At 37.2% G+C, this 22,160-nt stretch overlaps 1 pseudogene across 1 annotated transcript in view; it reads left to right on the top strand.

Moving 5' to 3' along the window:
* LOC310891039 (adhesion G-protein coupled receptor V1-like) overlaps positions 1-22,160 on the top strand; it is a 72,534-nt pseudogene that overhangs the window by 36,237 nt on the left and 14,137 nt on the right. Inside the window, exons 19-32 of the transcript in view lie at positions 1,765-1,945; positions 2,566-2,768; positions 3,422-3,551; positions 5,169-5,249; positions 6,573-6,712; positions 9,100-9,709; positions 10,656-10,871; positions 11,849-12,064; positions 13,263-13,507; positions 13,702-13,883; positions 14,627-15,441; positions 16,867-17,076; positions 21,315-21,445; positions 21,704-21,803. The product of the transcript in view is annotated as an adhesion G-protein coupled receptor V1-like (transcript). The remainder of the gene's footprint in view (positions 1-1,764; positions 1,946-2,565; positions 2,769-3,421; positions 3,552-5,168; positions 5,250-6,572; positions 6,713-9,099; positions 9,710-10,655; positions 10,872-11,848; positions 12,065-13,262; positions 13,508-13,701; positions 13,884-14,626; positions 15,442-16,866; positions 17,077-21,314; positions 21,446-21,703; positions 21,804-22,160) is intronic.

The following is a 22,160-nucleotide window of genomic DNA, read 5'->3' as shown; positions in this document are numbered from 1 at the left end:
GCACAAACACAGGCTGGGCAGAGAAAGCACTGAGAGCACCCCTTGGGGGGGGAAGGACCTGGGCGTGGTGGTTGATGAGAAGCTCGACATGAGCCGGCAATGTGTGCTTGCAGCCCAGAAAGCCACCCGTACCCTGGGCTGCACCAACAGCAGCGTGGGCAGCAGGGCGAGGGAGGGGGCGAAGGAGGAAATTCTTCCCTCAGAGGGCGGTGAGGCCCAGGCCCAGGCTGCCCAGAGGAGCTGCGGCTGCCCCATCCCTGGCAGAGCCCAAGGCCAGGCTGGATGGGGCTGAGGGCAGCCTGGGCTGGGGGGAGGTGTCCCTGCCCATGGCAGGGGGTGGCGCTGGGTGGGCTTTAAGGTCCCTTCCAGCCCAAACCAATGTATGGTTCTATGGTAGAATTCCCATCACCAGGGGTGCTTAAGATGCAGTTGAACATGGTGCTGGATTATTTCATCTATTTTTTTTTTTCCATGAAACATTGAACTTCATCTTTTGATGTCCCATCCAACGTGGGCTGTCCTATGATTAAAATTCTGTGGTAATAAACAGCGTGTGCTAGAAATAGAAATAAAAATAATCTGTTTCAATGAATTCAATCCTGATGTACAGCACAGAATTGTTAAATTTATTTGAAGAAGTGGTGCGGGACCACAGTACTGTAGAAACAACATACACTTTCTATTATTGTTTGTATAATAAGGATGAATTGTGAGTAGAAAATACCATCCTCAGTTTCACTTATATCAGGCTGCAGAAGTCAATGTGGACTCAAATTCGCTGAAGTCATTTGCAGGGATCCCAGTGACTTCACTAGAACTGTGAATCTGGATAATGTGATGACTGGCAAAAGCGTGTGGTATCTGAAAATAGTTCATTCATGTTATAATAGTTTGTTCATTCAGCTTTATTTCTCTGTGAAATGATATTACTGCATTTCATACAATCATATATAGCAGAAATTTCCAAAGCTTTTCTAGCATGGCAACATAGACGAGGCCCACATTACTCTATCTAGTGGCAGAAAATGGCTGATGTAGGCTCTTGCTACACAGCTTACTGGTCCAATTTACTGCATACATACAGAGGAGCTAATGTGCATGGCTCTAAGAAACGGGCTGGTAGCAAGCTGCTCTTCAGGTGGGATATCCTAAGGGACTTTCAACTGACATTTGTAATCTACTCATTACCATGCCTCTAAATATGATCAGCTACTTAAATGTTTTCTATATGTTTGTCCGACCATATCGAAACATAAAGAAAGATGGAATTTTCTGAAGTGAATGTGTTAGCGTGTTTAGAGCAAGGTTATGTTAGTAAATCGTATGATCTGCAGGTCAAAGTGTCAGGTGGTATAATAAGCTCAATTTATTTGCTCTCTAAATTGGATTAATCACTGTAATGTCTCTTCATAAGCATAATTTCAAAAAGATTTTAAAATTTATCAGATATTTCATGTTCAGTACATGGAAATTAAACTCTGCTTTTGTGAAGATATACAAAACCAACCAAACAAGTATTTATTATCACTTATTTATGTAGTTTGAAACAATTCAGAAAATATGCCTTCCATTTCCAGTAGCTTGGAAGCATTGTTTTTGGAAAGCATATTCTAGACATAAAATGTTATCTTAGAAATTAGTTGAATTTATGTGGAGAGCAAAAATAGTGTCCTTTGCTTTCAGAACTATACAGCAGATACAGCTGACTGACTAATCAAAGAATGTTGCATGGTTTGATTTCTCCATGATTTGGTCCTTCTCTAGGTGTTAAATTTGCATGTTATTGATGATGACATTCCGGAGTTAAATGAATATTTCCGTGTGACATTAGTCTCTGCAGTGTCTGGAGATGGGAAACTAGGTTCAACTCCTACCAGTGGAGCAAGTATAGATCCAGAAAAGGAAACTACTGATATCAGCATCAAAGCCAGTGACCACCCATACGGTAACAATGATGGGAATTATACAGCTTTGTTTCAGATTATTGTGTAGTTCTTTCCAGTCAGATGAAAACTTTGCTTGGTTGTAATAGTTGAGGAAGCAATCTCATATATTCCACTTTATCTAACTTGAATTAATTCATTGTTTATATACATGAATGAATACTGAATTAGTTTTCTTTTATAATTTTACAAAAAGGCCTCAAATCTTCCCTGCCCAAACAAGCAATGATTCTCTTGTGAGGGCAAATAAAGGCTCTGCATGTAGTTGATCCTGTCCAGGTTTTTCATCAAATGAGAATTCCTGACAATGAGAGTCATTTCTCCATATGTCTTGTACCAGTAAATACGCAAAACCGTGGCCTGTGAGGCTCTTTTGGGAAGAGAAGGTTTTATTATTGTGCTGTGCCTTTTATCAAGACTGACAAGAATATCAGTGAGAGAGGGTAAGGCACACAGCACATCTCTGGAAATAGTGTGATTGAGGCTTAAGGGTATACTGGTATATGTGGTTTTTAATTTCAGAACCATCACAAGATATGTTATCAATCACTTTATTTAAATTGTTTATCATCTTTAAAATTTGTTATGAAAAGCCATGTAAGTAGTAATTCTTGTCTTCCAGGTCTGCTCCAGTTCTCTGTGGGGCCACCTCCTCAGCCAGGTGATAAAATGATTCTTCCAGCCTCTTCTGTGCCCCATATTACTATTAAAGAAGAAGCTGGACACGTCAGATTACTGGTAGTTCGTGCACAAGGCCTTCTTGGAACAGTTCTGGTGGAATACAGAACAGTGCCAGTCACAGCTTTCAGTCCCAAAGATTATCAGGTATGGCAACTGCCAAGGTGGTATAATTGTTTTGGAATTAATTAGAGTTATTTATCGTGGAGATAGCTTTCAGTTTGACTGCTCTAGCCCAGCTATGATTCTTTCACAGAAAGACTACTTTACAAGGTGATGTGGCAAATGGATATGTAATATTCACTTAAAAATATACATCATGTGACTTCTCCATTCTTTTCTCTGCAGTAAGTTGCATTGTCTAGGAAAAGCCTCTGGTTTTGAACTTTTTTTTTTTTTCTTAACAGAGTTTTCAGTGTAGCAATTTGTGAGTTTTGCTGTTGTTACAGACCATATTATTCAAGTGCATGTACAGGTTAACATTATGCTTGTACATACTGGGATTTGTATATGCCTAGCAAAATAACCTGCATGTATCTGCACTTGCTTGTCCAACTGATCATTTGTGCAGAAAAATAAGAAAAATGTACATGAATGCAGATGCTCACCAGTATGTCAACTTAGATGTCTTCTTCTTTTTTTTTTTCTTTTGTAAAACAGATTTTTCAGATTTTTTTTTAAAGCTTAAGTGAGGAAAAGTAGATGTTTTGAAAAAGACAAAATGAAGGTTCTGTTTCTTTTTTTTATATGGATGAAAACATTAGACTTGAACAAAAATATGAAGAGCTCTTATATTGCAGGCTGTTGTGGGTACACTGGAATTTCAGCCAGGAGAAAGATACAAGTACATTACTGTTAACATCACTGATAATACTATTCCTGAATTAGAAAAAACGTTTAAAGTGGAGCTGTTGAACCCAGAGGGAGGAGGTAAGGCACATATATCAGTCCCTTAGTTGTATTTTCATGACCTCTACTCGTTCATAAAAATCTTGTCTTTCTTGGCATTATTTTCTATGTTATTTCTGAAAACAAACAAAAAGCACCTCTACATCCCCACCCCCATACAGCTGTCTTTTTTCGTAGGGAAGAACTGTTCCTCAGTTCTTTTCTTAATCCTTGGTGGAAACAACCAGATCCCATAGCAAGTATATTATTACCATGTATTAGGGAAAGTGTATCACTGCCATCTGTTAGGTCATCTAAAGGCAATTGCTGCTTTTCACTTTGTATAACTTCATGGTTGGTAATGAGAACTAAAATAATGCAAAAATATATTAGCAATATGTTGCATTTCAAAAATATGGAATATTTATAAAATATTTAAGGCTAAACAGTCAAAGTGTTGTGTTTTTGTTTGTTTGTTTTGGTTTTTTTTTGTTTTGTTTTGTTTTTTCTTCCACATGAGTGAAATCAGAAGAACTGCAATACATAGGTCAAATGGATTATAGCAGTAATAGGCTGTGGATGTTGAGGGCCATAGGGAGTTTGCTGAGCTGTAGCTGCAGAGGTAGCTCGTAGATAACTGTCTGTAAGAACAAGACAAACACTTGAAAGAATTATTGGTTTGAAGGGCTAGTCTGAAGGGACGGCAAAGCATAGTGGTGCTGCCACATAAACCCCTGAATACCTTACAGATTTTTTTTTCCATTTGAGAAAAATTTTAACGGAGATTGTAAAGCTTGTTGGAGGGAAAAGTAATTAGAAACACTGACAGCCATAAATTGATTTTTTTTTTTTAAACTGATGTTATTTTTTTAAACAATTCAGAAATTGCAAGTGTGGTCCCTTCTGGGAGGATGTATCAGATTTCCTTGAATTAATCCAGCTCTCTGCTATGATTGTATGTGTCTATGGTGCAACATGGTCTCAGTGATTCTTTTGGTAAAGTCTTGAGACTTTTCACGTATTTTGTCTTTTTGGTTGAATAGTTGTTTTGTTAAAAGGAGTCAAACTTTTCTCTTTCAAATTGTTGTGACAGAAAATTTACAACTAACTTTAGTAATCCAGTAACTATATAGCCTTTTTAAAATGAGCCTTCTTTTTGGCCTTTCCAACACAAACACAAAGCTTATGAAGCCCCCATTAGTTAAGTTTTCTGCAGATTTTCCCAACATTTTCACTTTGTGAGAAAATATTAGAATAAGGAGCTTGAGGGACTTTATCGTCTCCCCTACCTTTTTTTTTTTTTTTTTTTTCAATTTAGATTCCTCCATGACAAGCCTCAGTTAGGAGTGAGAAAGGGGAAATACAAAATGGGGACACAAAGAGGGAAAGAGAGGAAAGATAAACTATGTGTATGTGTTTTCTTTCATTCTGACTTCCCATTGCTATTTCCAATGTCATAAATTAAGTAAGAGGTGGCATATGTAAATATTTCAGTCTTTATTAGAACTCCTGTACACTTTCAGAAGCAAAGTTGATACCTTCCTAGAGTGCTTCCCTCTTTTTTTCCTGTTGTCCAGAATAGTTTAAATTTCTCTTTGCTTGCGCTCTGATTTATAAATGTATATATGTGTATATATCTGTATGTCTGTCATCTTAAAGTTGCTGAGCTCTTTAGAAATGATGGCAGTGGTAGTGGTGATGGGAACATGGATTTCTTCCTTCCAACTGTCCATCAGCATGGTAAGCATTTTGGATTAATCTTTATTTCTTTATGCTAACTGTAATATCCCTCATGAACTACACTACTGACACAGTTTATCATAGTGTTATTTTGCTTGTGGTTTGAGATATATCATAGAGTCCTGTCAAAACATTCTTTCCCATTTTAAAAAAGGCTTAATTTCAACAACAGTCAATACTAACCGTAATACAGAAAATAACAGCTTCTCTATCTTCAAAGCTGTATTTTTATAGAACACAATGTAGTTATTCCAGAAGTAGTTAGAAAAATTAGCTTTGTTTGTAAATTTTGTAAAATTTTCTGGAGAGCAAAGAGGAGAGAAACTTTTTAAATTTAAGGTAATTTAAAAATTACCTGACTGTGTGTTTTGATACTTTCTTTTGCCACTTGCTTTATGCTTTGATCTCTGCATCTCAAAAATACTCTTAATAAAAAGTGGTGTTAGCTCTTTTTTTTCTAAAAGAATGCTTTGATTATTTTTCATTTTTGAAGTCTATTTTTGTCACAACATACAGAAAACAAAGATAATTTAATCTTGAGAAAATTAAAAACATACAATATGCAGAAATAAGATGAAAACAAAAGCACCTACTATGAGGGAAACGCTAATGATGGCGGATTTTGAATTAAACCCTAGAGACCTGAAAATATTGTGTTAGCACCCATTATCGAAATCAAATAATTTATTCCACAGTGACAGCCTGATTTTCTGTTTTATTTGAAAATACAAAGGAGTTCAGTTTGAACCTGAGAGTAAGTCTGTGGTTTAACCACTTTTTGGAACTTCCTGGGAAGTGTTGTTTCCTCTTCTGTGTTTCCAGATTTTTTTTAAAATGCCAGGCTCTTTCTCTTTCTAAGCAGCAAGTTATCTCACACAAGATGATCATTACAGTAGTAGAATTTCCTGGACTAGCTTTTTCTTTGTTCCAGCTTCAGTTAAAATAGTACCTGCTTTTGTCCTGTCTGCACTGCTTACACTGTGTTTTACCACGTAACTCTCCCCTACCCTAAATTCTAGTTCATTTTCCTTAATTAGACAAGTAATTTTATTTTTGATCCTCTCTTAAAATATTTGCATTTTATATGTTGCTTTGGAGTGTTGTTCCATAGAAGGGCTGCCAGGACTGCATTATTGAAAGTGAGTTCCTTATCCATGTGGATAATTATTCCACATTTAAAACAAAAAAAAAACACACCACAAAATGCAAAACAGCAGAAATATTCCAGTTATGCTTTTCTGTGTGCTTTTTGTAACAAACTTCCTTAGCTTTTAAGAAAAGATGGTATAAAAAAATAACTCATTTTGGCACTTGCACTTACAGCCAGCTTGGGAATTGCATCCCACATCGTTGTGACTATTGAGGCTTCTGATGATGCTCATGGCGTCTTTGAGTTCAGTACTGAGTCACTCTCGGTAAATGGAACTGAGCCTGAAGATGGAGATAGCAATATTATGTTGCAGGTTAGAAAGTTTTGGGTCTCATATTGCTATGCAATCCTCTTTTATGTCTATTTTACAGAGCATTCTGCAATATTTTTATAATAGGTCTACAGCATTTTAACTTAACTTTATCATGTACATTTGTCTTGACATTTTATACTTCACTTTCTAAAGTGTATCTTTCAGCTTAAAACTAAAATGTTTTATATAAGTTTAAATTTACTTCTACTTGTTTACATTTGAGGTATGAATATTTTAAAGTAAGTGCTGATGACACAACAAATACAGCAAAGCTAAGATGATAAAGATTACACTGTTTTTAAAATTAGTTTATTTTTAACTCATCATGTCAATGACTTTGCACTGTATATAATGGAGGGGCTGGATTGTGTGCAGCTTGCAGTTGGCAATGACATGCTTAAGATCCTCCGGGTAAGGATTAAGGGACATGGAAATAAGTTATAACAATAAGATGAAGTTGTTGTGGGAGTCTGCTATAGACCACCCAGCCAGGAGGACAACATTGCCAAATTATTCTATAATGAACTAAGGGATATCTCTAGGTCATCTGCCCTTGTCCCTGTGGGTGACTTCAACTTCCCAGATGTTAGCTGGGAATACCATACAGCCAATACAAACAGGTACTGGAAATTCCTGAGGCACGTTAACAATAACTTGTTGGTACAGTTACTCTGGAAGCTGACTAAGAAAGGTGCCCTCCAGATTTGTTGCTTGTAAACAGTGAGGGTCTTGTGGGTGAAGTGGTGATTGGAGGCTGTCCTGGCCATAGTGACCATGAGATGGCTGAGTTTAAAATCTTTGGTAATAGGAGGAAAACTGCCAGCAAAAGTTCAGCCCTAGCTATGGAGACAGCAGACTTCAGACTACTCAGTGAACTAGTTTGTGAGGTCCCCTTGGAACCTGCTTTTGAAGGTATTGGAGTCCATCAGTGCTGGTTAGTTAAGTAACACCTCTTAAGAGCACAGGAACAGGCAATTCCAAAGAGTCAGAAGTTGAGCAAGCTGGGCAGAAGGCCAGCTTGGCTGAGCAGGGATCTTATTCTAGAATTTAGGCGAAAAAGGAAAATCTGTGGGCATTGGAAGCAAGGTCAGTTGAACAAGGACTACAGAGGTGATGTTCACTCAGAGTTGAAGCTGGCCAGTACTGTGGGGACAACAAAAAGTGCTTTTTTTAAAGTATGCTAACAGCAAAAGGAGGAGCAGAGAAAACATTGATCCATTACTTGTTGAGGTTGGTAACCTCACAAATAAGTACGCCAATAAAGCAGAGGTTAATGCCTTCTTTGCCTCTGTCTTTAACACCAATGATGGGCTCGGGGACACCCAAAGCTCTGAATTTCAGGACTGTGATGATGATAAACTCCCAGCCAACTTTGAACTTGTGCAGGATTTGCTGCTCCAGCTGGATGCATATAAGTCTATGGGGTCCAGTGGGATTAATCCCAAAGTACAGAAAGAGCTGGCTGATGTCATTGCAAGACCTCTCTCAATAATTTTTCAATAGTCTTGGAGTCTGGAGAGGTCACAGTTGACTGGAATTAAGTTAAACGAGGAAGTGCTGGATTCTGCACCTGGCAAGGGGCAATGCTGGCTGTACGGACAGGCCTGGGGACAAGAGGCTGAAGAGCAGCCCCATGGAAAGGGATCTGGGGGTTTTGCTTGACAGCAAGAGAAATATGAACCAGCAGTGTGCCTTAGCAGCCAAAATGGTCAACTGTGTTCTGGAGCATAAGGCACAGCAATGCTGGATGGTCAAGGGAAGGGATTGTCCTGCTCTGCTCTGTGCTGGCGAAGCCTCACCTCTAGCACTGTGTGTGCTACAATATATGAAGGACATAAACTATTAGAGAGCATCCAAAGGAGGGCTACTATGGTGGTGAAGGGTCTAGAGGGCAAGAAGTATGAGGAGCGGCTGAGGTCCCTGGGTTTGTTCAGCCCAGAGCAGAGCAGGCCGAGGGCAGGCCTCATGGCGGCCTGCAGCTCCCTCACGAGGGGAGCGGAGGGGCAGGCGCTGAGCTCTGCTCTCTGGGGACAGCGACAGGACCCGAGGGAACGGCATGGGGCTGGGACAGGGGAGGGTCAGGCTGGGGGTTAGGGAAAGGTTCTGCACCCAGAGGTGGTCGGGCACTGGGACAGGCTCCCCAGGGACATGGTCACAGCACTGAGCTGCCAGAGTTCAAGAAGCATTTGGACTACTCTGTCAGACATGCGATTTGATTTTGGGTGGTCCTGTGTGGAGTCAGGTGTTGGACCTGATAATCCCTGTGGATCTTTTGTAACTCAGGATATTCTGTGATTCTGTGACTTTGCTGTATGCCATTTTACACTTTTATGTTCTTCTTTCTTATAGTACAAAGAAATACATAAATCTTTGTGTTTTCCACTTAGGTTGTGAGAACTCATGGGGCCCTGTCTGAGGTGACTCTGTATTGGGTCATAGTCTGTGATCTTACAGAAGACCTGGTCTCTGCATATGGGAATGTAACATTTGATGTTGGCCAAGTGAGAGCAAATATTACCATACAAGTTTCTCCTGACAACGTGCCTGAACTGGATCAGGTGTTTTCAGTTTTGATCATCAATGTGTCCAGTGGTCGTCTTGGAAATCACACTAATGCAACATTAACAGTTTTAGCTAATGATGATCCATATGGACTGTTCATCTTTTCTGAGAGAAACAGACCAATAAAAGTTGAGGAAGAAACAAAAAATATCTCCCTGACAATAGTAAGGCTTGGTGGTCTTCTTGGTACAGTAGTGGTTACATACAGAACTTTAGGTGATGATGAAAAGTCACCCTTTCTTCCACCTGATGTTGTTAGAGCAATACAAGGAGAAGATTATATACCCATTACTGGTTATGTGATCTTCGCAGCCAATGAAAGCGAAGCCACAATATCTTTGCCTATTTTGGATGATTATGATCCTGAGAGGTCAGAATCTGTTTTTGTGGAGCTAAACAATACTGTTTTGATCGACAAAGTACAGGATCGGCCAAGTAAGTGTCTTTCATATGTAAACCCAAAGCTTAAATATGTAGGCTAATATTTATATTTAATAGGATAAAATGCAGCAATTGAAATTACAGTAAAATTTTACCTCTGCCTAACTCTGTATAGTTAAGAATCCTGTAAGTTATATGTCAGAGTATCTCACATTAAGTATGAAGATTCTGTGTGTCAGCATATATTTCCTTTACCACAAAATTTTGTCAGGGGTGGACATTTCTTTCTCCCTTCTGCATCTGCTTTATCCCAGGTGTTTTAGGCCAACTGTATTACTGTATTGGTTTTGTGTGCTAATACCTGCTCACCTGTTGTTTCTGTAAAGCACAATGATAGGAAATAAGCTAGTTGCACTTACTGAAAGCGAAAAAAGCCTTTTAAACATTAAGTGGTGTAGAATTGCAGCTTCATGCTGGCTTTTTAGCGTAGAGGATGTTTGCCCGATCAGATAAATTCAGGTCATTACAGCCTTATTTATGCTTAAGAGCTTCTTGGCATGCCTAATTTCCCTTCCCTCTCCCCCATGACTCTCCCACATTAATCTTGATTTTTAAGGGAAACACTACAAAAAATTCTACTGGGAAACTGAAAGGTTACTTATAGTTCATCATTGCTAGTGTAAAATTCTATTGTCCTATGGACAAATAAATAAGTAATTTTGCTAGTACCTCACCTCTTCAAAGAACTGGTGTTTTGTATGCTCCACAGCAGGGTAGAATAATAAGTTAGTAAGAATGTGGATTTTCTGACATAATATAATTCAAACATCAAAAATATGCTTGTGCAGTTTGTAGTTATATTTTGTCCAAATCTAAAATGAAAATTTTATTGAAAGCTAGTAGTGGCCATCCACTAAACTCAGGTGTATGTATATGAACAGTATAGCCATATATAGGAGGCATTTCAGGCTTGCTCTAAGAGGTTTTTTTCATATTTCAGTTGTAAATTCTCCTCGTCTTGGATCAGTGGGTGAGACTATAGCTCATGTAATTATCAATGCCAATGATGATGCTTTTGGAACACTTCAGCTTTCAGCTTCAGCTGTGCGAGTTGCTGAAAATTATGTTGGACCAATCATTAACGTGACCAGAACTGGGGGAATTTTTGCAGATGTTTCTGTGAAATTCAAAGCTATGCCAATAACTGCAACAGCTGGTAAGAAATCAAAATAGCAGAAATACACATTCTGTGTTAAACCAGAAAGAGCATACTGTATGCTTCGAGTAACCAAAGCAAGCAAGTGTGTATTGAATGCAGTCTAGTAAAACAAGTAGAAAAAATACCAAAGTGTGAGATACTTACTGAGTGTACTTAGGAGACAGGAATTCAGGTCCTATAGAAGAGACCTTACATCAAATTTAAAAAAACTCAGAGATATCATCACTGAAGAATCTAGCAAGAAAACTAAGGAAAGGAATTGGCTGTTTGTTTCCCTGGTGGCCACTCACTTTCTCAAAAAAATAAAATAAAATAAAAAATCCTGTAGTAGTATATATAGCTAGTACTTAGTCCTTTGTACATATTTCAACCTACCATACATGGCTTATTTGAGTTTCTTGGAGGGAAATTGAGAGCTGGTGACTCCTCTGTGAAACAGACAAATGTTAAGCACAATTCAAGAAGACTTTTACTTTGCAAATGAAAGGTAAAGCTCTCAGGTGATCCCTGAAAAGCTCCACGAGGGAAGGAGTGACCTTATGTCCTTTAGTAAAATCTCCTTTGAAAAAGGTACTTCTGTTTCATTTTATCTCTTGGAAAGCCAGACAACTATCAGAAATCAAATATAGAAATGTCACAGTTGTGTGATCTTCTCAATGGAAGATAATAATGGACCTTTTGTAATTGCTTCTTGGACTGACAGTGTAAACTCTGTTTTGGCCAAGATGAGATTTATTTTCATCCATCCAGATATCTAAAAGGCACTAGGAAATAAACAATTGTATTTTCTGGGTATGAAGATAAAGAAAAAAAAAACACAAAAAAACACACCAACATATGAACACAAGGGAATGCAAAAAGAACAGATAAATATTAGTGCTGATAAACATTAGTGATGTTTCATAATGAACCAGAATGCCTTAATATTCTTCTGTGTTTTGATTGTTTTGTTATTTTTTCATGTACAAATCTAGGTGAGGACTACAGTGTAGCCTCATCAGATGTTGTCTTACTAGAAGGAGAAACAAGTAAAGCTGTGCCAATTTATATAATTAATGATATCAATCCTGAAGTTGAGGAGTCCTTTTATGTTCAGCTGCTGAATCAAACGACAGGAGGAGCCTTGCTTGGATCTTTGACGAGGGCAGTCATAACCATTGAGGCTTCTGATGACCCGTTTGGATCCTTTGGTAAATGAGTCTTATTTGCATATTTTCTCTTGTCCAGTAGCAATCTGCTGATTTGTGGGTGAGTTATTACTGGGCAATGGAATAAAAATTTTCAGAATACAAAAAGGGAAGTCTGGATGAACACAGTAAAGGACAAAATAAGATAAACTAAATTAAAACGTGTAAGTAAGGGCAAATGGTGCCCTTATATAGCGAAATTGAAGCATTCAGTCAACTTATATATCAAGATTTTGTGAGACGAAGGTGGATTTTGGAGTCTCCTAATGGGGATGGATTTTAATTTAATTTGTATTTTTTTATCTATTCTAAATGTTGCATTTCTGCAATAGCTTGAAGCTTAAGTTTACATGCCAAAACCTGTTTAGATAGTGCAGTGTCATTGTTTTACAAAATAATCAGGCAAAGCAGGTTTAAATATCTGGGGAAATTGGAAAGTACAAATATGACTTAAATTGCATTCTTGTATGTTCTGGTTGTTAGTTATTGTAGTTTTTCTTCTTTCTATCATTATCAGTAAAATGGATTGTGGACACTTTCCAAAAATAGTTTCATTACACAGGTTTTGAGAAAAAAATGGTAATTTCAAAAATTTAATGACATTTTAGAAATTTATCTTTTCTATTTATTTTTTCTATTTCAGTATTTCTGGTGTATGTTTTCCAGCCATTTTATTTGACTTACTCTTTCTCCCTTTAGTACCCTACTTTATTTCAGTTATTCCATTTTATCAGCAAAATGTAAAGGAAATTGACAAAAGTAAATAATTCCACATGGATAATTCATTAACTTCATTCTTAACAACTAAAGATTTTATACAAGAAAGACTTATATTTGAAACAATTTAGATGGAATATGTTGACACATTTTTTCCATACGTGACATAAAAAATGATAAAAAATTTCCTCACTGGGAAAAATTACCTTCTGACCGTCTTCTAAAAACTTAGATCATGGCTAGCCTTGAACAATGGATACGTTGGAATAAACTCTTGGGTGGGGGCTGAATTTTCATGCCAATTTTATTTGCAGATAAAATGATACTGAAAGTTCAATTTGAAGTTTAAACCTGATTAACATTTTTTTAATTGTGCAAATGAATGCAATCAAGTGAAATAAAATATATAATTCAGTAACTAGGATGGTGTTTTTATTTTAAATATTACTGTTAATGAAATACACCTCTTTGTGCTGCACTTCAGTGTTCCAGATGACCGAATTTACTGTGGAGGAGCCTGAATCTGGATCAGTACCCATAAATCTGCCAGTAATCCGCAATGCTGGGACACTTGGTAACGTTACTGTTGAGTGGGTTGCTACCATTGGTGGACACCCTGCTGATGAGGACTTGCAGGTTGCCTCAGGCAATATTACTTTTGCCCCTGGGGAAGCCTTTCAGATGCTACTATTGGAAATCCTGGCTGATGATGTTCCAGAAATAGAAGAAGTAAGTCAAGCACTTACATCTTCCTTGAAGATGGTATTAATTTTGACTTGTTCTAGAAATATGTATGATGGAAAACAAGAAATGTTCCGGCAGGAAGGTGCTATAATTTCATGTTATACTTTGCTTGTAATTATTGTTAGAAAAACCACAAATTGTCTAGCTGCATTACTTCTTTTTCTTTTCTTCTCTTTGAGATTGTCCGTGTAGAATTAACTCAGGCCTCCAATGGTGGTGCTATTGGGTTAGATGGCGTGGCAAGTATTATAATACCTGCCAATGATAATCCTTATGGCACAGTTTTCTTTCATCAATCCTTATATCGAGTTCAGGAGCCACTAGAAAGAAATTTGCTGGCAAACATAACAGTCAGGCGAAGGTTTGTATAATGTTTGCTTTATTTGTAATTACTATTTATTCTTCACTTTTGTTTTCACTATAATGTCAAATTTCATGCTCCTCTCATAAAAATATGTGCATCAATTCTTTGATCTGCCATCTCAATGTATTTTCATTTCAAACACATTGTTTTTGAAGTAGATGTCTGTGTATTACATAAATTACTTAAACGTAGTATACATTGAAATGCACAATGTAAACTCAGCGTACACAGTGTACTATTCATTTTGTCCGTTTAATCATCAAATCATTTAAACCTGCATGGTAGCCTGTTCCTGTGATTTGAACAGGAGGACAAAATGGCCAGCCCTTACAGGATGAAAATAAGAGAAGGAAAACAGGTTTTATGCATGTGATCCTAGAGGAAGGATGATAAGTCTGGGTGTCACCGGCTTTTTCTTCCTTGCAAGTAAGGAGAGCTGCCAAGTCCTGAAGAAGACTAAGTTAACTCCTAGAACCAAATGTTTACAAATATGCATTCTTAACAGACTACTACCTAAGCTATAAATAATCAAACTTGCTATCCACAAAAAAATAAGATAACTCAGTTATTCTGGTACTAGTTTCAAAGGGAATGCATTTTGATGTGTTATTTGGAATTTTTCAGCAATTCAGAAAGGGTCAGTTGATTTTGTTCACTTCTATTATTAACCCAGAAACATGTAGAATATTAGACATCCTTTGTCAACTAACAGAACTTTATTTTATTATAATGTCTTTTAGTGAGGGAAGATTTGGTCAGCTGCAGATTTTCTACAGCACTTCTGAGACTGACGTTGTAGCTCTTGCTGTGGAGCAAGGTCAGGATATCCTGGCCTACTACGAGCCTCCTGTACAAGGAATTCCTGACAAACCATCCAAGACCAGAGTGAATGTGTCAGCAGCAAGTGACCCTGTGTATTCCTGTGCAGCTCAGTGCCTAAAAGAACAAGCATGTTCAGCCTTTACATTTTCCAGTGCCTCAGGGATTCCTCTCTGCCTTTGGCTGACGTCAGATATCAGCCCATTAACTAACAACACTTCAGGGTTCCGGACCTACAAGAAAAACGTTACCAGTGCATTCGCCCTCTTCAGCACACAAGCCATCGCTGGCAGTGATTATGAACCTGTTACAAGACAGTGGGCCATAATGCAGGAAGGGGAAGAGTTTGCAAATCTAACAGTTACCATACTGCCTGACAGCCTGCCAGAACTGGATGAGAGATTCACTATAACCCTTTTGAAAGCAGAACTGATGAACGTCTCAGCCAGCTCAAAAAACCAACCAACCATAGGACAGCCAAATACCTCCACAGTTATCATAATGATGAATGGAGACGCATTTGGAGTGTTTAAGATCTACAGTGTAAGTCCCAATGCAACAGAGAAAGGTCTGTATGTTGAAGTAGAGGAACGTCCTCAGACCAACGTGCAGCTAATGATACACAGAACAGAAGGCAGCCTGGGACAAGTGACAGTGGAATGGCGTGTCATTGGTGGGACTGCTACTCCAAACTTGGATTTTATAGGTGTCGGTGAGACTCTGGTGTTTGCTGAAGGTGAGACAAGCTCTCGTTTTGGCTTCTGTTTTGTAAAACTAAGAAAAAGAAAAAAGAACGTGACAAGTACACGATACTGTGGATGTTTTGACAACTGATATCTTCTTCTTAGGCTAAATTTTCCTGAATGCTAAGGATACACGTGCAAAAGAGTATGGTTGTTCATTAGCATGTAGCATTATCTTGCAGAACACACACAGTGGTAGCAAAGCACAATGAAATATCTAAGCACAATAAATACCTAAGGGTTTTTATTAAAGAAATATTGCAGTATAAATATTGCACTATAAAGATTTCCTTTACCACATAAGTAAGGATTAATAAAGTCGAAGATAGTTGTTACAGCAAGGATAATGGAAATGAGAATCAGGCCTAAGTGGTCTTTTGTTAGCCCTCGGTCACTACAGTACTAATTTTTCATGACATCTCTTTAAATTCTGAGATCATATTGTAACATAACAAAACATATTTAAACGTAACATAACAGAACATATTTAAAAGAATTGCAAACAGGACAAACAAGTCCCTCTCAGACATTACTTAAGTACCATGCAGCATGCTGTATTTTATGCTGTATTTTATTTTTTCAAAGTCTGAGTTAATCGAACTGATATTTTGAAAGCAATTTCCAGGTGCGTAGTAAAGATTCTAGTGTGCTAGCTTGATAAATCATCTGAATAGTAAGGCATGGCTGCTGGCAATGATTGTGAGGCTGACATGTAATTACATTACCCGTTATAAGTTTAGTAAAAACTGATTTTGAAGTATTTTGAAAGACAATCTAGCAGGAAATACATATGTATTCTGTAAATTGATATTCTAATGATCATAAAACACAGCTGGGTTATGCACACGCACTGAACAACAGGATTGTGTTGTAAATTTTAATGGATATATAGCGACTAGAGATTAACGGTGTTTGCTGCTTACATTATTATTCTTTGATAGTCCCAAAGGCAAGGAACTAACAAAATGTCATCCCATTTCAATGCATTCCCTGGCTCAGTAAATGTACTCATATTGAATGTACACCCTTGTGTAAATGGTTCATCGGAGAGCTTAGCACCTGGCAATTTATTTTTTTTTCAAGAATGATATTCCCCTTTTCTAAGTTAAATTTTAAAGTCATAGAATTTGTAATGAAAATAAAGAATTCTAGGCACTCCGAAATAATTCCTATATAATTAATTTCTACATAGTATATTTAATGATGTGATCGTTTTATTGGCTTAATGTGACTGATCAATAGTAATTAGATAAAATTTCATAATGACATTCACTGACTTCCAGAAAGGTAAATAAGTTTGTTTCATGCAATTTTAATATATTTTATGTATTTAATTATTTTCAAAATGAGATGATTGAGTCTTTTTACAAGGTGGTTTCCAAGTGGACACACGGTTGTATACGTTCTTCTCCTTGTAGGTGAAACAAAGAAGATGGTCACGCTGCCCATTATAGATGATCCAGAGCCAGAGGATGATGAAAGTATTGAAATCAGCCTGGTCCATACTGAAGGAGGGAGTCGAATTTTGCCCAGTTTTGACACTGTCACAGTGATTATTCTGGCAAGTGACAATGTGGCAGGAATTATAAGCTTCCATACAGCCTCAAGATCTGTTATTGGTTGTGAAGGTGTGTTCTTTGTGTTGACCACGCTCAAATTTTAATGCCAGTTTCCATCTTTGTGCTTTCAGTTGATAATGACTCACAATGATTGTGTTTCACTGTTCAGAGAACACCAGCAAGAAGTGAATATCCACATACCTGACATGTACTTTGAACTCTTGCAAGCATTCATAGAATCACAGAATGCTTAAGGTTGGAAGGGGCCTCTGGAGGTCATCTGGTCCTTTCCCCCTCAAGCAGGGCCACCTAGAGCAGGTTGCTCAGGACCATGTCCAGGCTTTTGAGTATCTCCAAGGAGGGAGACCCCACAATCTCTCTGGGCAACCTGTGCCAGTGCTCCCACACAGCACAAAAGTGCTGTCTGATATTCAGAGGGAACCTCTTGTGCTCCAGTTTGTGCCCGCTGCCTCTTGTCCTGTCCCTGGGCACCACTGACACGAGCCTGGCTCTGTCCTGTTCCACCCTCCCTTCAGGTATTGAAGGACACTGATGAGATCCCCCTGAGCCTCCCCTTCTCCAGGCTGAGCAGTCTCAGCTCTCACAGCCTCTCTTCCCTTCCCTTGATCACCTCGGTGTCCCTCTGTTGGAGTCTTCCCAGTACGTTTAGGTCTGTCTTGCACTGGGGAGCCCAGAGCTGGACCCAGTGCTCCAGGTGCAGCCTCACCAGTGCAGAGTAGAGGGGAAGGATAGCTCTCTCAGCCTGCTAGGGATACTTGGCCTAATTCAGCCCAGAATGCCATCAGCCTTCTTAGTAACAAGGCATGTTGCTGGCTCCTGCCCAGTGCAGTGTCCAGCAGGACCCCAAGCCCTTTCTGTCAAGCTGCTCTCCATCAGGGTGCACGCCCTGGTGCCTGGGGCTGCTCCCCGCCAGGGGCAGGACTCTGCCCTTCTCTTTGTTGGCCTGCACGAGGCTCCTGCCAGCCCACTTCATGACTGCCAACATACACACACCTAATAGTCATAAGCAAATCAGATCTATCAGCGACTTACAAAGAATTTAAAATATTCTAGAAAACATTCCTGCAGAAACACTAGGGTAACATCTTCCCTTTGTCTGTCCCATGAACCTGATGTTTTTTTATGGCAGATGATTTGGGAAGTAGCAATTATAAGAGAAAGCAAACATTTGAGAAAGAACAATAATAATTTGGTATGTACTAAACATTTCTACTATTGTTTTAAAGAATACACGGCATGTTTCATCTACAGTTTGATGCAGTTTTGCATAGGATGATAATAGTACTGGTGGTGATTGCTTTAGGTGGCCTTTGATGGAATCTCAGTGTATTGCAGTATCACGTTTCTCTGATGTTTGAACTGATGGGCAGGGAAAGTTCACAAAACAGGAACTTGTCCCCTAATGTGTGCACTACATTTTCTGTTTGAAGAAAAATGGCTTTCTCAACCAAAGGTTTTTTGTTTTGTTTTCCCAACATGAAAGGGCATCATAACCTTTGGTTTTTTATCTAGGTATGGTTTGTGTTAATTCTGTGCCAAGCCAGATGTGATATGATTAGCTAAGAAGAGCTGTTAATGAGCACAAGGAATTAATACAAACTGTCTCAGTCCCAAAGTCCCTGAATACTTTCAACTGGTTAAATGTTATTCATAGCATGCTACCAAATGCTGGCTGCTTGAAACTGAAGTACTTGGCTATAGTTCTATTATTATATATAGTTATTATTATATTATTTTTCCAGGTTGTGAAAAGAAATAGTTCATTGCCTTCCAGCCAGAAACAAAACAAGTGAACTAAGTGTCTTTGATTAAAAAAAAAAGAGAGAGAAAAAGGGAGAAATAGAGAAAGAGCAAAAGAGCTAAGGCATTTAGATTATTTTAGTTTGTCAAAATATTTTTTTCATTCGAAAGCAAAATTTACCAGACATAAATCCAAATATCATTACTTTTACAGTTATTGTGTTATTGAAAATTTTCTGTTAAGTGAATACATTTTGTTTTCACAATGTGCATGTTATTTTTTACCTTATTGAGGATAAGTGTAGTATTTTTTTATTGGACAGGGGTCTGCGACAGTTGTGTAACTGTATTACAAGAAAATGCACTGCAGTAGCTTAAAGTAATGAGGAAGAGGAGAGCGGCTGATGCTCCCTTCTTCACAGCGATAAATACCCACCTCTTTGTTTCTCTATGTAAGAGATGCATCACTTATTAAGTCACAATGTAGAAATGTAAAAGTATGGATAAGGATTAAATATTAAAAAAAATATTGAATTTAGCCTAATAACACTTTCAATCTTCAGAAATCAATTAGTGTTCATATTAGCATTTCTTCTGGATAGGAATACCAAAAAAATCTTGGTAAAGCTGGTAGGAAACATGGATCAGTAAATAACTACTTGGAATCTGTAATAATGACTTCAAGTTTCTTCTCAGTGTTTGGATTATAGTGGAACAGCTTTCTATATCATAAAGCATTTTTCCCAGTCTTCAATGAAAATTCATTATAACTTATAGAGATATATTGAAATAAGCTTTGCCTTATTTGTGTGTGTGTGTGTTTTCCCAATGGTACTAAACCATTGAAACCACTTTTCTTTTAAATCTTTATTTCTTTGTAATGGATATGCAAAATTCTCAAATAGAACATAGTGGATTGCAGTGCAGTGTTAAACACTGTAATGATTTAGCCTCAGAGGAACCTGTAAATTGGGAGTCTACCATCCAGATATTTGACTGTAGAAGTGGAATCCTTGTGATATCAATAAATTTTGAATTCCTTAATTTTCTTAGAAGCAACATGGACCAACTTAAGCCAAAGATGTCGACATCAATGTCGACATCAATGTTGACATCTCTGAGACTTAACTGAAGTTTGAAATGTTGGGGCTGAATAGCACATTTATGTATTTGAAAATGGGTGTATACAGTTTTTGTATTACTTCTTTACAATATTAAATTTTATTTAAGTATATTAAGGGCTCTTGAAGTTAAGAATTCCTTTCTCTTTCATTGGTAGCCAATATACATGCATATCTCTGACTCTTCCTTACAAAAAATAAATGTAACTAGAAAATTTTCAGATTTTTCTTGCCAGTTTTAGCTGTACAATGCTGTACAATTCTGTAAGGTAATACAGTAGAATAGCAAGACAGCATCCTAAGTTGCTGCTCTCTAAATTGCATAATCAAAGGGACTAGTTGGGCAGCATAATGTTATTATAACATTATCTTATGTTTTGTTAATTCTTCAATAAGCAAAAGAAATCTCATGTATTGTTTTCAAAAATCTCAGAATTGTAGATTTCTGCATATTTCATGTCTCTGAAAGCCAATGCAGGACAAAATGTGCTGTTGAACTTAAATTCTGTGGACCTGAAAAATGCATATGAAATATGAATGCCATGTACCTACCTATTATAAATAACCATCTGTCCTCTATTGTGAATGTTTTGCAAAATATTGCCTACTGATCTATTCCATGTTGATATAACATGCTAATTTCACATGTCCACATTTAAAATATTTAATGGAAATTTTGTGAAAAACTTGTGAATATAAAACAATTTCCACATTTTACAAAGCCTACTAAGAGGTCTACTCTTTTTAATTAAAGTGCCTTTGGGGTTAAATGTTATAAATGTGCAAAATACCATAGTATTTGCTTCCTTTATATGCACATTGTCCAGCAATACTGATTACCTCTGAGATTATAAGAAATTATTAACATTTTCTGAATGTTTTGTTTTCTAACAGTGACCATATTTGTAAGTTCGAACTCACATAAATGGAACTTACAGATAATTATAAGCATTTTTTTCTGCATGCATTGAATAAAGTCACAAGACAGTGCAAATGTTCAGATAATGTGTATTCTTTCCAGGGAACTGTTGTAGAAAACTACTATTATTGTTGGTACATACAGTAGTTACTGTTTTGTACAGTTTACAGACTTGTATTGCTCTAATGTTTGCGCATGTTTTCATGAACATTCCCTTTCTAAGTTATTCATCTATACCAAGTTCCCTCATATGTTCATAATTATTTCCAAGTGTGAACTAAAAACAGAAAAAAAAAAACTAGAAGAGTTTTAAGTTTAGGTTTTTCTTTTCAGCATTAAAAGTGAATGTGGTATATAACTACTGTGAAATTCAAACTGACAAAAATAGCAATATCTTTCAGGAAAAATACTTTAACTGTGTGATGCATGTTTTTGACCTCTCATTTTTATAACCAACATGTAGAAGAGGAGACCCTGAAACACTGCATCTTGTCCTTTATTCCTAGGAGAACAATTACAATTCCACATCGTAAGAACTCCTCCAGGACTGGGAAATGTTACTGTTGAGTGGAAGATAGTAGGACATAATGTAAAACAAAATTTTGCAAACTATTCTGGAATACTTTTTTTTCCTGAGGTAAGTCCATAAACAGTGATGTTGGCTACAGGAAAATAGTGTGATTAGAACTGATCTGAGAAAAAGTGTGCCTTTTCAACAGTCCTTCTTTCTTGGTTTGATTATTTAATTTCTCACTTTTTGACTTACAAACTGGAGGGAGCTTACAATTCTTGATACTTAACTCTTCTTAAAGAAATTGTTCAAAATACTTGTCATTATGATATCACTTGTGTTTTATAAAATAATGGCTAATCAATTTACCCTTAAAACAAATAGGGGACGTTGAATACAACATTGTATGTTGATCTGCTGGATGACCATATTCCTGAAGAAAAAGAAGAATACCAAGTCATCCTATACAACATCAAAACAGAAGGTAATGCAGAACTATAGCCAGCTACATCTTAAAAATACCATTTAATAATATAATATTTTTAATTTTATTATTTCATTTTGGAGGTATAGGACTGAGCAAACTGCAGCTGGTGCAAAGTACGCAAAGTTCATTAACATTTTATTGAAATAGGCTTGGTCCTTATGTATGTATATATAAATCCCACCGTGTCTCCACAAATACACTTAAATGGTTTTCAATCCTGATTTAACTCTGCCTATTTAATTCAATGGTTGTTTCTTCCCTTAATCTTAATGCAAACTGAGTTTACTAATATGTCATGGATAGAGTTGCCATGAAACATGCAGATATTTTTATCTTTTTAAACAATCTTGTCAA

Source organism: Anser anser, assembly GCF_964211835.1.
Source record: "Anser anser genome assembly, contig: HAP1_SCAFFOLD_199, whole genome shotgun sequence".
Classification (NCBI taxonomy): Eukaryota; Metazoa; Chordata; class Aves; order Anseriformes; family Anatidae; genus Anser; species Anser anser.
This window is presented reverse-complemented; position numbering and strand designations above follow the sequence as displayed.